General features: G+C 43.6%; 1 protein-coding gene across 1 annotated transcript in view; it reads right to left on the bottom strand.

Annotated features, from left to right (window-relative positions):
- Nucleotides 1–1,505: 1,505 nt before the first annotated feature.
- Nucleotides 1,506–12,620, bottom strand: part of MOCS2 (molybdenum cofactor synthesis 2) — a 531,485-nt gene continuing 520,370 nt past the window's right edge. Inside the window, 1 exon segment of the mRNA XM_044063897.1 lies at nucleotides 1,506–1,574. The gene's annotated coding sequence lies outside the window, so the exon portion shown is untranslated.

The following is a 12,620-nucleotide window of genomic DNA, read 5'->3' as shown; positions in this document are numbered from 1 at the left end:
CGACCACGGGCACAGAAGACACCGCTAAAGAAGCGTCATCGGTACTCAGGGGCTGCGTAGGCACCTCGCTGAGAACAGGAGCACCGGTAGTCGGCTTTAGCGTGGTGTCGGTAGAAGTCGCGGACCTTGTATGTCGGTCCTTATCTTTGTGTCTTTTACTCAAAACTGGAGTCGGAGTATCCAACGACATAATGTAATTAATTTTTTTACCAAAATAGTGTTGGGCGAACTCCGCCCGACGCTTAATAGTGCGTTTGTTGAATCTAGCACAAAAACGGCAGGCCGAGACGTCGTGGTCTGGGCCTAAGCAAGGAATACAAAAATAATGGAAATCCTTATGCGGTATTTGCTTCCCACATGAAATGCAATTATTAACTTTGTCTGACATCGGTCTGAGGCAAGAAAAGTTTCCCCAACGGGGTACTTAGCTTTCAAGAAGACTTCGGCTGAAATATTTTCGTAAATCTCAGGAGCTGGCCGACCGGCACTTGCGAACTGCTTCTGCTTCGGGCACCGCGTGGCAAGAAAGATTGAAGAAGATGGCGTTGGCTAGTTCTTTTATACCCCTGCTGCACTGACGTCAGGGAAGAAGCAACGACAACCGACGCCGGACCTAGACTTTGGAATTCGGCCGACCGAGGACCCGCCTGACGGCAGGATAACCCATCTGTTATGACTGCAGCTGTATGCACGATGAACATCTGCCCAAACTACAGCTCCAGACAATTACATTTCAGATGGCTGATTTTAAGAATAAATAACAATTGTGTTTTCAGAATGCAACACTGCTCTAGCTGGTGACAGCTAATTAACATAAAGATGGAAAACAGACACTGGAGCTAGGAAGATATCATTAAGCTCATTTTCAGAAACACAGTGCATGTGTATGTTAGTGTATACATTTCTGCAAAAATATCTTGGCCAAGACATTTACATGAGTACCACTGCCAAGTTTGTCACTATGTGGAAGACAACACTACAAGTTAATGGAATGAGAACAAATATGGTAACTCTGTTCTACAGTTCTTCATTGTGTAACTTATATGGTAGGGTTGCCAGACCCTAGGGCAACAGAATCCTACTGGTTCTAGAAATAGTCTTACTACTATTTCATCCTTGTCACAAGCGGTAGCTCGTTCCTACAAATTATATGTTGTTTGATTAAAATGTGTTGTAAGCAGGATAATAAAATAATTTTACACTCTTACTTTAACAAGATAACTTTTAAAGCAGCTTGTTTGTACAATTTTAAAAAGCAAAAAAAAAAAAAAACACGTTACATGATTTACTTAGTGATTTGATGGTCAAGTAACATCACTGAGCTTATGAGAGGGGCAGTTTTTACAGAATAACCTCTTAATCATGTCCAGTCATAAATATTCTTATACTGTCCACATTTCAAGGCCAGTACACTACCTACCCAAGTCGATGATGCACTGCAATGTGCTTCACAGAAGGCCACTTTTGTCGAATGCTGGAACATATTTTACGAATTTCATTTTCTGCCATGGCAGTGTATGCTTCATATTCTAAAGAAACCACTTTTTTATCTTCAAAGTAATTTCGTGTTATTCCTGAAAAAGTGAAGAGGGAAACAAAAGATTCCAAATATAACAAATGTATTAGCAAGCAACAGTATGCAAAGATAGAACATTTTACTTTAAATGAAGATTTGTAACTACATCACAGTGCCTAAGGTAAAACTGAAAAGCAATTTTCTATGTTTAATTAGCTTAACGAAGAATTGGTGATGACATTGCTTATCATAACTAAGATACAACTGAATACATAAAATAACTCCTCCCACTGGTGCAACAGTTTTGCTCCCAACTGCAACATGAGTTACCAAGTTTCAGTGAAAAGCCCAAATAGCTGGAGTCTCATCCATTGGTGGGAAGGTAGATTGCAGTGACTATCTATGAACCTACAGTGACTGTCCTTCCTGGAAGGAGGGAATGGAAAAAAGACACTTTCCTTATGGCTTCCAGTGAAGGCTGTGTGCAAGAGCTAGTGCAGAACAAATGAAAGGCATATGGCGTATGTGACATGTGGGGACTGCAACCACTAGCACTCAGACACATGAAATGTGGCCTTCCATTGATGTTACAATCCCTTCTCTGCCTCATTAGGTCACAGTTACCCAAAGCCAGTTCAGGAAACAAACTTGATATCCATAAAGGCCACACGCCACAGAAGCCACTACTCTTGGGAGGAACACTGAGGGGGATGTCCTGTAAGCATACTAGTCATATTGGGTTGATGCAGGGAAGATGCAATAATGGGGAAAACGAAGATGGTACTAGGTCCAAGGCTGTGAGCTGGACATTGATATGTGACTGTACAGGTCTGCTGGGGAGTGCATAGAATACTACATTAAAATGCATATTAAAAGAATAACAGAAATAACAAACACGTGTACATAAAAAGAACAACAGCTGCAGTTTAGCAAAACTGTGCAAGACAAGTTGGATCCTACTCCACAAGAATGCTTCTCCAGTGACCCATGTTTGAAAATTGATATATGAACAGAGAAGCCAGATGTGGCAAGACTGAAGTGAGCAACTGTTGTTAAGTCATCTATCCTGAGAAGAATGTGGATTATGCCCTGCTGCTCTAGAAACATCTGGAAAGCAGCTATAAGCCAGACTCAAACATGAATGATAAACGAATAAAAAATATGAAACTGTAAACACACTAGCTAGAACATGGGATGTAGAAACATACATCTGCTCTAGGAAATATACTGCACATTGCTTGCTAGCTGCAAAAGGAAACAGGAATAAAAAATGCACAAAAGACAGACATAATCAGTTCTTAATACCTGCCCCCAGTGCCATGTATCAGATAGCATGACAGTGGAAAACAGAAGAGATAAATGTGTGAGGATACAATCTAGACGGCCTCATTACACAGGCACTGTCACATGGAGAAATGCATTTCCTTTGGTCACTTACAAAGAAATCAGGAGGAATGAAATGTGCTGTCTATCCACACTGAACTAATAAGCATAAATTCCTCAGAGTTGAAAAGAGTACGGTAATGTAACATTGTAAATACTAAAAGATTAAAAATGTAGCAGATTTTTCATTATGACTACATGCAAGAAAGTACAGTTTTGTACCTACCATAAATGTAGATGTTCGAGTGCTAATACAGCTGCAGTAATCACAGATGGGTTTTCAGCCGTCAGGCGGTCCCTCGGTCGGCCGAATTCCAAAGTCTTGGTCGCGTCGGTTGTGTTCGTCTACTCTCTCTTCTGCCAGTGAGGCCTGAGTATATAAGACACAGCCATGTTCTTCAGTCTTTCTTGCCCCAGATGTCAGGTGCCCCCAAAAGGAAGGCAATACATAAATAATGCTTATCTACATATACAAGCAATGCAATGTAATCCAAAAACAGTGTAAGCAAGCAAATAAAACATAGCAGGATAACCCAGTAAGGTAGTATGAAGAGGTTGTAAGGCCCCATGCCTTCACCAAGTGGGGAAGGAGGGAGGGAAACCTGTACTGCAGCTGTATTAGCACTCGAACATCTACATTTATGGTAGGTACAAAACTGTACTATGTTCATCGTGCATACAGCTGCAGTAATCACAGATGGGTAGAGTCCCAAAGCTATGCATAGGGTGGTAGGTACTAGGAGGAACTGGGTTGAGCCAGAATGCCCTGCAAAACAGCAGTGGTAAAGCCTGCTCTTGTTATGGAATATAAAGGAAGGTGGTAGTGTTTTGTGAAAGTATGTACAGAACTCCAAGTGGCTGCCTCCAAAATATCTTTGGTAGGAACACCTCTGAGGAAGGCTGTAGAGGTGGCTGTGGCCCTGGTGGAGTGTGATCTGATACCTGTAGGAATAGATTTCCCATGATAGGAATAACAAAACCGTATGCAGTGGCCAATCCACTTGGAAATAGTCTGTTTTGTAACTGGTTTCCCTTGAGCCCCAACAGCATAGGACACAAAAAGTTGTTCTGATTTCCTGAAGGACTTTGTTCTGTCCAAATAAAAACGTAGCTGCCTATGGATGTCTAAAGAGTGTAGCAGCCTTTCCCCTTTGTTTTGAGGATTGGGATAAAGCTACCCTGGATACCACTTTTCGCATAAATGATGGGTTGGTACGAGGGGAAACCCTGTCCTGATGGAAAATGAGGAAGGGCTGCACCGCCATGAGGGCCTGTAGTTCAGAAACCCTACGAGCTGAAGTGATGGCCAGAAGGAAGGCTGTTTTCCAGGACAAATATTGCAAATCTGTTGAGGCAGCTGGTTCAAAAGGAGGCAATGTTAATTTTTCTAGTATGTAATTAAGGTCCCAGGCTGGTATTGGTTGCTTCCTTGGAGGTCTTTATATTCTAGCCCTCTGAGGAACTGGGTCGTGAGTGGGTGAGAAAATAAAGGGGATACGTGTAGAATTCTGCAGAAATGGCTGAGGCATGTATTTTTATGGAAGAAAATGAAAGTCCACTGTTCAGCAGCTCAGCTAGATACTGTAATACCTGAGGCAAGTTCAGTTTTCTAGGGTCCTGGCCTCTTTTCTCATTCCAAGAGCAAAACCGCCTCCATTTTGCTGAGTAAGCTTTTCTAGTAGATGGCCTTCTGGCCCCAAAATGACATCCTGCACCTCCTTAGGGTCTGTTGTTGTGTTAAGGAATTTTCCATGCAGCGAGATTGAGTGTTTTCAGCTGACTGTGAAGAGTTTTGTAGCTGTGCTGAGTCAGCAGAAGAGGCATTAGAGGCAGGGACCAGGAAGGAGTACCAATCTGGAGCAATCAGTATCATCCTCGGTTTGTCTGTTCTTGCTTTCAAAAGCACCTTGGGCAGAAGAGGCAGAGGTGGGAATCCATGCTGTCCAACTGAATGAAAGGGTGTCCACTCTCCAGGCCTTTGGATGAAAGGTCCTTGAACAAAACTTTTCCAATTGATGGTTCCTGTGGGAGGCAAAAGATCTATGTCTGGCCTGATTATTTCTGTAAACACCTAAGGATGTAACTTCCATTCGTGTGGATCTGTCATATTTCTGCTTAGATTGCCTGCCAGTGTGTTTTCCAATCCTGGCAAGTACTGTGCTTGAAGTTCGACGTCTTCCAGAGCCAAGTTCCAAAGAGTCATGGCTAGTCTGCACAAGGGGTGAATGTGTTCCTCCTTGTTTGTTTATGTACCACATTACTGTGGTGTTGTCTGTTCTTATCAGTAATTGTCCTGGATGCAGGAAGTCCTTGAAAGCTGTAATTGCATTTATTACTGCTAGCATTTCTTTTTGATTGATGTGAAGGTGCTTTTCCTTTTGGGACCATCTGCCCTGAATGCACCTGTCCTTCATGTGCGCCCCCATGCAATCTGAGGCGCCTGTGGTTATGACTTGTTTTGCTTGATGCTTGCAGAATGGAAGGCCTGTGTTTACTTGACATGCTTGGGCCCACCATAGAAATTCCTTTTGTAAACATGGAATTATTGGTATAATTGTTTCCAAACTGTGACTGTGTTGAGACCATAGATTTTTTTAGGTACCACTGAAGTTTCCTCATATGCAGCTTTGCACATGGGATTAGAAGAATGCAAGATGCCATGAATCCCAGAGCCTGCAGGATTTTCCTTGCAGTAAGCCTGGTACTTTTGCTAGTATTTTGAAGTACTGAGATAGTTGCCCCTGTTTTTCTGGCGTAAGATATGCCATCTGGGTGTTTGTGTCCAAATTGGCACCCAGGAAGGTTATTTTCTGAGATGGTGTTAGCCTTGATTTCTCTTTGTTGATTGTATATCCCAGAGAAAGCAGTAACCGTGTCACATATGCCAGATGTTCCAGAAGTATGTGTTTGCTGTCCGCTTGGATCAGGCAGTCATCCAGATAAGGGTAAATTTGTATCCCTTGAAGTCTGCAGTAGGCAATCACTGATGCCAGGCACTTTGTGAATACTCTGGGCGCAGTAGATAAGCCAAAGGGCAATGCAGAGAATTGATAGTGGATTGAACCTGCAAGAAATCTGAGGTATCTTCTGCAGCTTTGTCTGATTGGGACATGCAGGTATGCCTCCTTGAGGTCCAATGTTACCAGCCAAAACTCCTTGCCCAGCATGGGAAGAAGTTGCTGTAATGTGAGCATCTTGAATTTTGGTACGAGTAGAAATGTGTTTAGGATTGATAAGTCCAAAATGGGTCTCCAGGCGGTTCCTTTCCTTGGTACCAGAAAAAGTCTTGAATAAAAACCTTGACCTTGTTGGTGCGTAGGTACCTTTTGAATAGCTCTCATGTTTATGAGCTTTGAAATTTGCAGTTGTGCCTCTGCCCTTTGATTTTGTGGCAGGTTTGGCATGCCTTTCATTTTTGGAAGAGTGTGAAATTGAAATTTGTAGCCTCTGTTTATAATGTCCAGAATCCATTTGTCTGTTGTGACAATATGCCAATTGCTTGCAAATAATGCTAGTTTCCTCCCAAAGGTGCTGCCAGCTGAGACCTGCTTGGCATGGAAATGAGGGAGTCATTGGGTTTGCTTCCTGTATTGTTGTGCACTGTCTTCACCACCTCTTGGTGCTGGAGTTTGCCATTGTCTGCCTCTATATGATCCTTGTGATTGCCCTCTGCCCCTTGTGCATCTGTATCTACCTCTTTGGGGCTTGTCAGTGGCTGGAAAGGACCAGTTTTTTGAAGGCCAATTTCTGCTAAAACGTGGTGGTTGGACCTGTAAGAAAGCTTTGACAGTTTGCATAGATTTGGCTTTTTCTTCCATTTTCCGTAGTATCTCCTCAGCATTAGTACCAAATAGTACATCCTTTTGTAAAGGAGCATCTAGAAGTTTAGCTTTCACATGATCAGGCAAATTTTGTTCCCTAAGCCAGGCATGTCTCTACTGGAGGCCTCTAGGGCATCATAACCACATTGTAAGGTGTGTTTACCCACTTGCTCTGCACTATGCATCATATCCTGTAACTCTTTAAATCTGGTTGTTCAGGTTGAGACATTTTGTTCCTTAATTGTGATAACAGGTACTGTTGATATTTAATCATATGAAACTAACAGTTTAAGGCCCTCATGGCTAGGGTGGGCATATACCTTTTTACCCCACCTTTCTAAAGATCTGGATTCCCTTTCTGCAGGAAGTGGATTCTTGGCAGTGGAGGCCTTCAATCCCTTGGGGCCCTGTGAAATGGTTTCAGGGTCAGCATTATGGCTTTTGAAGAGAAATTGGTGAGAGCTGGGTACTCTGTAATACCTATCAGGTTTGACTGGTGCAGGAGGCAGAGAATCAGGGTTAAGACAAGCCTCCGTATAGACATCATCCAGTATGTCCAAAACAGGGGGTATAGCCAGAGGTCTGTGTTGAGGTAACCAAAGAAATTCCCTAAGTCTTTTCTTGGAATCCGAAAAGTCTTGGCCTTCCCAATGGAAGTGTTCCCTCAAGGTATGCAAGGTTTCCCCAAAGGAAAAATCCTCAGGAGGGATACCGAGGAATGGACTGTTCTGCATCCGAATCCTCAAAAGGAGAATAAGAGTGTTCCTCTGCATCAGAATGTTCTGATAAAATGGATCCCTGATCAGAAGAGGGAGAATCTTCCTCCACTCTGGGTCTCTTGTCAGGAGGGGGATGAGAACCTCTGATAAGAGTAATTAAATCCTCAGCCATTTTAGCATCTGTTTTAGGCATAGGTCCTGAAGATAGTCTCGGTGCAACTGGTCTCGTGTGATGCCGGGCTGCTTTGGATTTAGTAAAGGCCTTAATTGAAAAGAAGATCACGGCCTAAATACACCATGCGTGGAGGTGAACCTGTCCATACTAGTAGGCTCTACATTATCAGGGCTTCGTAGTAGTCTGGGAAAGGGCCGAGGACCCAGCGGTCTCGGTACAGAAGACACCGCCAAAGGAGTGTCGCCGGTAGTCAGGGACTGCTCGCTGAGAACCGGGCCATGTAGCCTGTCTTGGCGTGGTGTCGGCGGAAGACCGGGCCTCTCGGTCCTTTTTTTATAATCAAAAGCTTTACCAAAGTAGTGTTGGGCGAACTCCGCCCGGCGGCAATATAGTCTTGTTGACGGTAGCGCGCGAGCCACAGCCCCGGCGGTGGTCTGGGCCCAAACAAGGTATGCAAAGGAATAAATACAATTATTAACTTTTTCTGACATCGGTCTGAGGCAAGAAAAGTTTCAACGGGTACTTAGCTTTAATGAAGACTTCGGTTTTAATTTTTTCGTAATTCAGGGCTAACTGCTTCTGCAAAAGACTGAAGAACATGGCGTCGGCTGTGTCTTATATACTCAGGCCTCACTGACGTCAGAAGAGTAGCAGCGACAACCCGACCGGACCAAGACTTTGGAATTCGGCCGCCCGAGGGACCGCCTGACGGCTGAAAACCCATCTGTGATTACTGCAGCTGCATGCACGATGAACATCTGAAGCTCAGTTATAGATAATCTGCAAATCAGAGAGAACTCAAAAATATGGCAATCAACAAACACAATGTAAACAAAGCACATTTATTTACCGACTCAAACTTGTGCAGTTCCAAACAATTAAAAAGAACAAAATAACAGAGCACCAAAGAAATAGACAAACATTAACGAAAAAAAAAAAAGATTTTGTACTACCCGTAAATAAAATTTTTAATTGCAATTAAACATTCTTATTAATAATATTCACTCCAGGCAGTATATTACACTCACTGATTCCATCAGTTTATCACAGCAAAAAACTCCCTACAAGGAACTGTAATTTGTTTACATCTAAACTGTATCAAAGCTTCTACATATTGACTTTAAGTGGGCAAGAACTGGGGTTCATGAAAATCTGTTTGGAAATCACAAGTTAAAAAACATTATTCTTGGCTTCCTATGGGGCTGGCCAAAATACTAGGCTGCTTTCTGGGTAGCCTGAAATTGACTTGTCAGACCAGAAGCTATCCAATGTCAGCATTCAAAGAAGCTTAGTGCTGGATGAATGGAAGGCAGAAAATGTCATTCCCTTGCACAGATGTGGGGTGTCAATGGATCTAATAAATTATAGAAACATAAGTCTAACCAGCCTTATCTACAAGGCTATGGAAAGGATCATTACAGACTAAGTAATAAGGGCATAGGCAATCCACTTAACCTGGCATTTCCTTGAGATAGTTAATGAAGCAATGAATTACGGCAAATCTGTACACACATCGCATATCTAATCCTCGAAAAAAAGATCACCTCCATCCCACACTCAGGTATCGTAGTTAAATTATTACAGACAAATGTTAATCACTATGTAAACTGCTGATTAGCAAACTGGCTCAGAAACAGCGCATAAGAAAATAGGGTGGGCTGCTCTACCTCCTCCTAAAGACCTGTCACTAGTGGTGAGTCCCAGGGTTCAGTCCTTGGGCCACTCTTCTTTGGCATTTACTTGTCAGAGGTCAAAGCCACTGATAAGGGTTTATGGCTGCCCAAGTCTGCAGATGACTGTAAACTTGGTGCCATCATGAACTCCCAGAGAATACCAAGATCATCCAAGAAAGCCTTTCCTAAAACAGCAGCTGGTGTCAAAACCATGAATTAAAACCAGATTAATTAGTTTGTTGAAAGGTGGAGACACCCAAGAGTCAGAGGGTTGAGACCCGAAAGCCATTAGGTACACCGACTCCTCATCAGAAGGGTTAACAGTGGGCCAGTCGCACCTCTGTTTAAGGATCTCTAGGATGTTCACAAAGGAGACATCATCAGAGGACGACTTGGGGGACCCCTCCGACTCCTCGAGGTCAGTGTCCGATGTCAGAGACTCATCCTGGGAGTCAGTATGCTTCCTCTTGTATACCCTCTTCCGAGGAGGCTCCTCAAAGGGACCTTCTGGGGAGGCCTCGGAAGAGTGGGGACCACCAGCCGGTGGCTCCTGAGGCTGCGGGTCTCTGCTGTCTCCGGAGAGAGTAGGTAATGAGACCGAAGTGGGAGCCCTCGGGGGAAGAGTGCTTGTACCACTGGCAGGGTCTGTAGAATGAGACAGCATGCTCCTCATCACCTCAAAAGCCGACTTCTCTGGCTCCGAAGACCTTCCCCGCTCCGAAGAGACAAAGGATGGCGCCGGAGCTAGAGTTATCGGCTCCAAGATAGATGCAGGGTCCAAGCTCACCCTGGCGGAAGCACCGAGAGGAAGACTCGGAACCGAAGAAGATCGATTCAAACCCTCCCCATCGACACCGACAGAAGAGCTTCGGTCCCTGGACACGTCGGATGGAGCCGAGGGTGTCGGAGCTGAACTCGGCTCCAATGCAGCAGCAAGGGGAGCCGGAACCAAGGGTTCCTCCATTGGTAACAAGCACTCCGGCAGGCCAACATGGCTCGGAGGAGGAATCATGGACGACTGCAAAACTGGCTCGAGTGGCTCCGGAGCCAACAAAAATTTACGCAGAGCAGACAACTTCAGGAGTCTCAGTACTACCCTCTCCACATCTTCTTCCGAAAGGCTCCTGGAAGATCTGGAAGATAAATAGGGGATCTCGACCTAGCAGGCCCTGGCGACTTGATTAGCAAGGAGACCGGTAGGAATTCTATAGACCGGCTCCAAGCAGTAGAGTCAACTATTTCCAAAGGTTCAGAAGTCGGCACCGAAGCACCTGTGACCGACTCTGATACCATGGTGCTCTCCTTGAAGACTGAGGAGTCGAGGAGACAGATTCTGTTAATTTGGAAGGTGGCTCCGAGACACCAGCCGGTGCCACTGAAGGCCTTTTTGAAACTTTAGAGTTAGAGTCAGTTCTGGATTTTGAAGACTTGTAAGAAGAAGCCGACGAACCAGAATAGGCTTCATCAAAGGTTGGCTTTAGAAGACCCCTGAGTATCAGCTTGTTCTTTCTCTCCTGCAACACTCTAGGACAGAAAGCATGACAGAACAAGCATGATTCCTGCAAATGGATGGCTCCCAAGCAGTAGACACAGTTACTGTGGACATCCGTTAATGACAATTTCTGGGAGCATTTCATGCATTTTTTGAACCCAGAGGGTTTATGCGCTTTGCTATCCTTAGACATTGCAGACACACACACATGCAAAACCAGAGGAGAAATAGGGAAAGAGAGAATAACTGAGGACTAGGTCCTCTAACTAAAACGGGCCTAGCCCTGCAGAAGAATTACACGAGGACTAGGTCCTCTAAGTTAAACGGGCCTAGCCCGGTGTAAAAGAAAACTAGGTCTTTGAACTAAAACAGACCAAGTTATTTTAACACATACACACAGAGATTCACACAGGAAAAATTTTAGATTTGAAAAATACAAATAATAGAGTTACACGAGGATTAGGTCCTCTAAGTTAAACGGGCCTAGCCCGGTGTAATAGAAACTAGGTCTTCTAACTCAAACAGACCAAGTATATAACACAGACACACACACATGTTCAATAACACAGGAAACACTTTGCAACAGCAACTCTAAATACGACTTTAGCGGATCCCCGCTAAAGACAACAAGTTAACAGTACAATAAATCAACAGGAGCCCCTGCTGATTAAGAGCGGCGAAACCGCCAAAACTATCTAGGCAAAAAAAGCGCAATGGCACCTAACTACTGGTACACAGGATACTAACTACTAAGGTCAAACAAGACCACAGGACAATTTAGGTAAAAACCTATATATATTACCACTAAATAACAGTAAATATGCAAAAAAACATTTATGAATGAAAGAATTGCAAAAGACTTAGCCAGAGCCAAGAGAAGCACATCCGAACTTGTCGACATGGCAAACGAGATCTGGAGATTGCACTGGTGCACCATGGGATACCTGCTTAGCCACGAGCCAACCAGAAGTCTTCAAGCTTGAAAATCGGCTCGGCTCCGAACCCATATGTAAAAATGAAGGTGAGATTGGACTACCTAACATGTGCTGTTTCACACACAGATTATTACTAAGGGTATGGCATCCAGGTCCAGGGATGTGATCATTCCACTTTATTGTGCACTCATCAGTCTGATCATGGAGTATAATGCCTCCTTCAGTACGTGCCTGTCCAAACATCTGACAATTCGAATGCCCACATGCCTGTCTTTCTTATGAAGAAGACCAATACTTAAATCATAAAAAACTATGCAGGTCATCTCAAAGCCTTGTTTTTCTTCTTGGTGTCATACAGGCTACTAAAGGAGAATCTCTCTCCCTCACATACTGTCTCTCAACAAACCCTATTCTGCCAGATCTACTGCACATTTACAAGTGCAGTGGGGGCATAAACACCTGCTCAAGAGATATAAATCTTTGCAACATAAGCAGAACACACTGGATGAATAGATACTTATCACAGAGAATTCTGCTTCTTTGGAATCATCCTTCCTCTCCTTTCAAAGCAAAGTACGTCTCTTACACCATTCAAACCTAAACAGATGGGTAACCTCAAATTCACCCCTGACTTAGCACCCTTATACTTACTGACTAAGGGCAATATGCAAATGTTGTGCTGATCTCTGGGTTATTTGTACTTAAAATATATGGCTAGGCTTCTAAAGATTTCTCCAGTTCAATAGCCTAGTAAATACCTGTTTATAAACAAAACATTTGCATAAACTATCCTTTACATGCAGTTTGCAAAATAGTGGTAATCTTAAATAGAAGAAAATTAGTACAGATCTGTAATCAGGTGTAAGAAAAATTCTTATTGAAGGCTAAATGTGGGCAAATTATTCA

The sequence above is a fragment of the Protopterus annectens genome, chromosome 2.part2, assembly GCF_019279795.1.
Source record: "Protopterus annectens isolate FY-2018-M chromosome 2.part2, PAN1.0, whole genome shotgun sequence".
In the NCBI taxonomy this organism is placed as follows: Eukaryota; Metazoa; Chordata; order Ceratodontiformes; family Protopteridae; genus Protopterus; species Protopterus annectens.
This window is presented reverse-complemented; position numbering and strand designations above follow the sequence as displayed.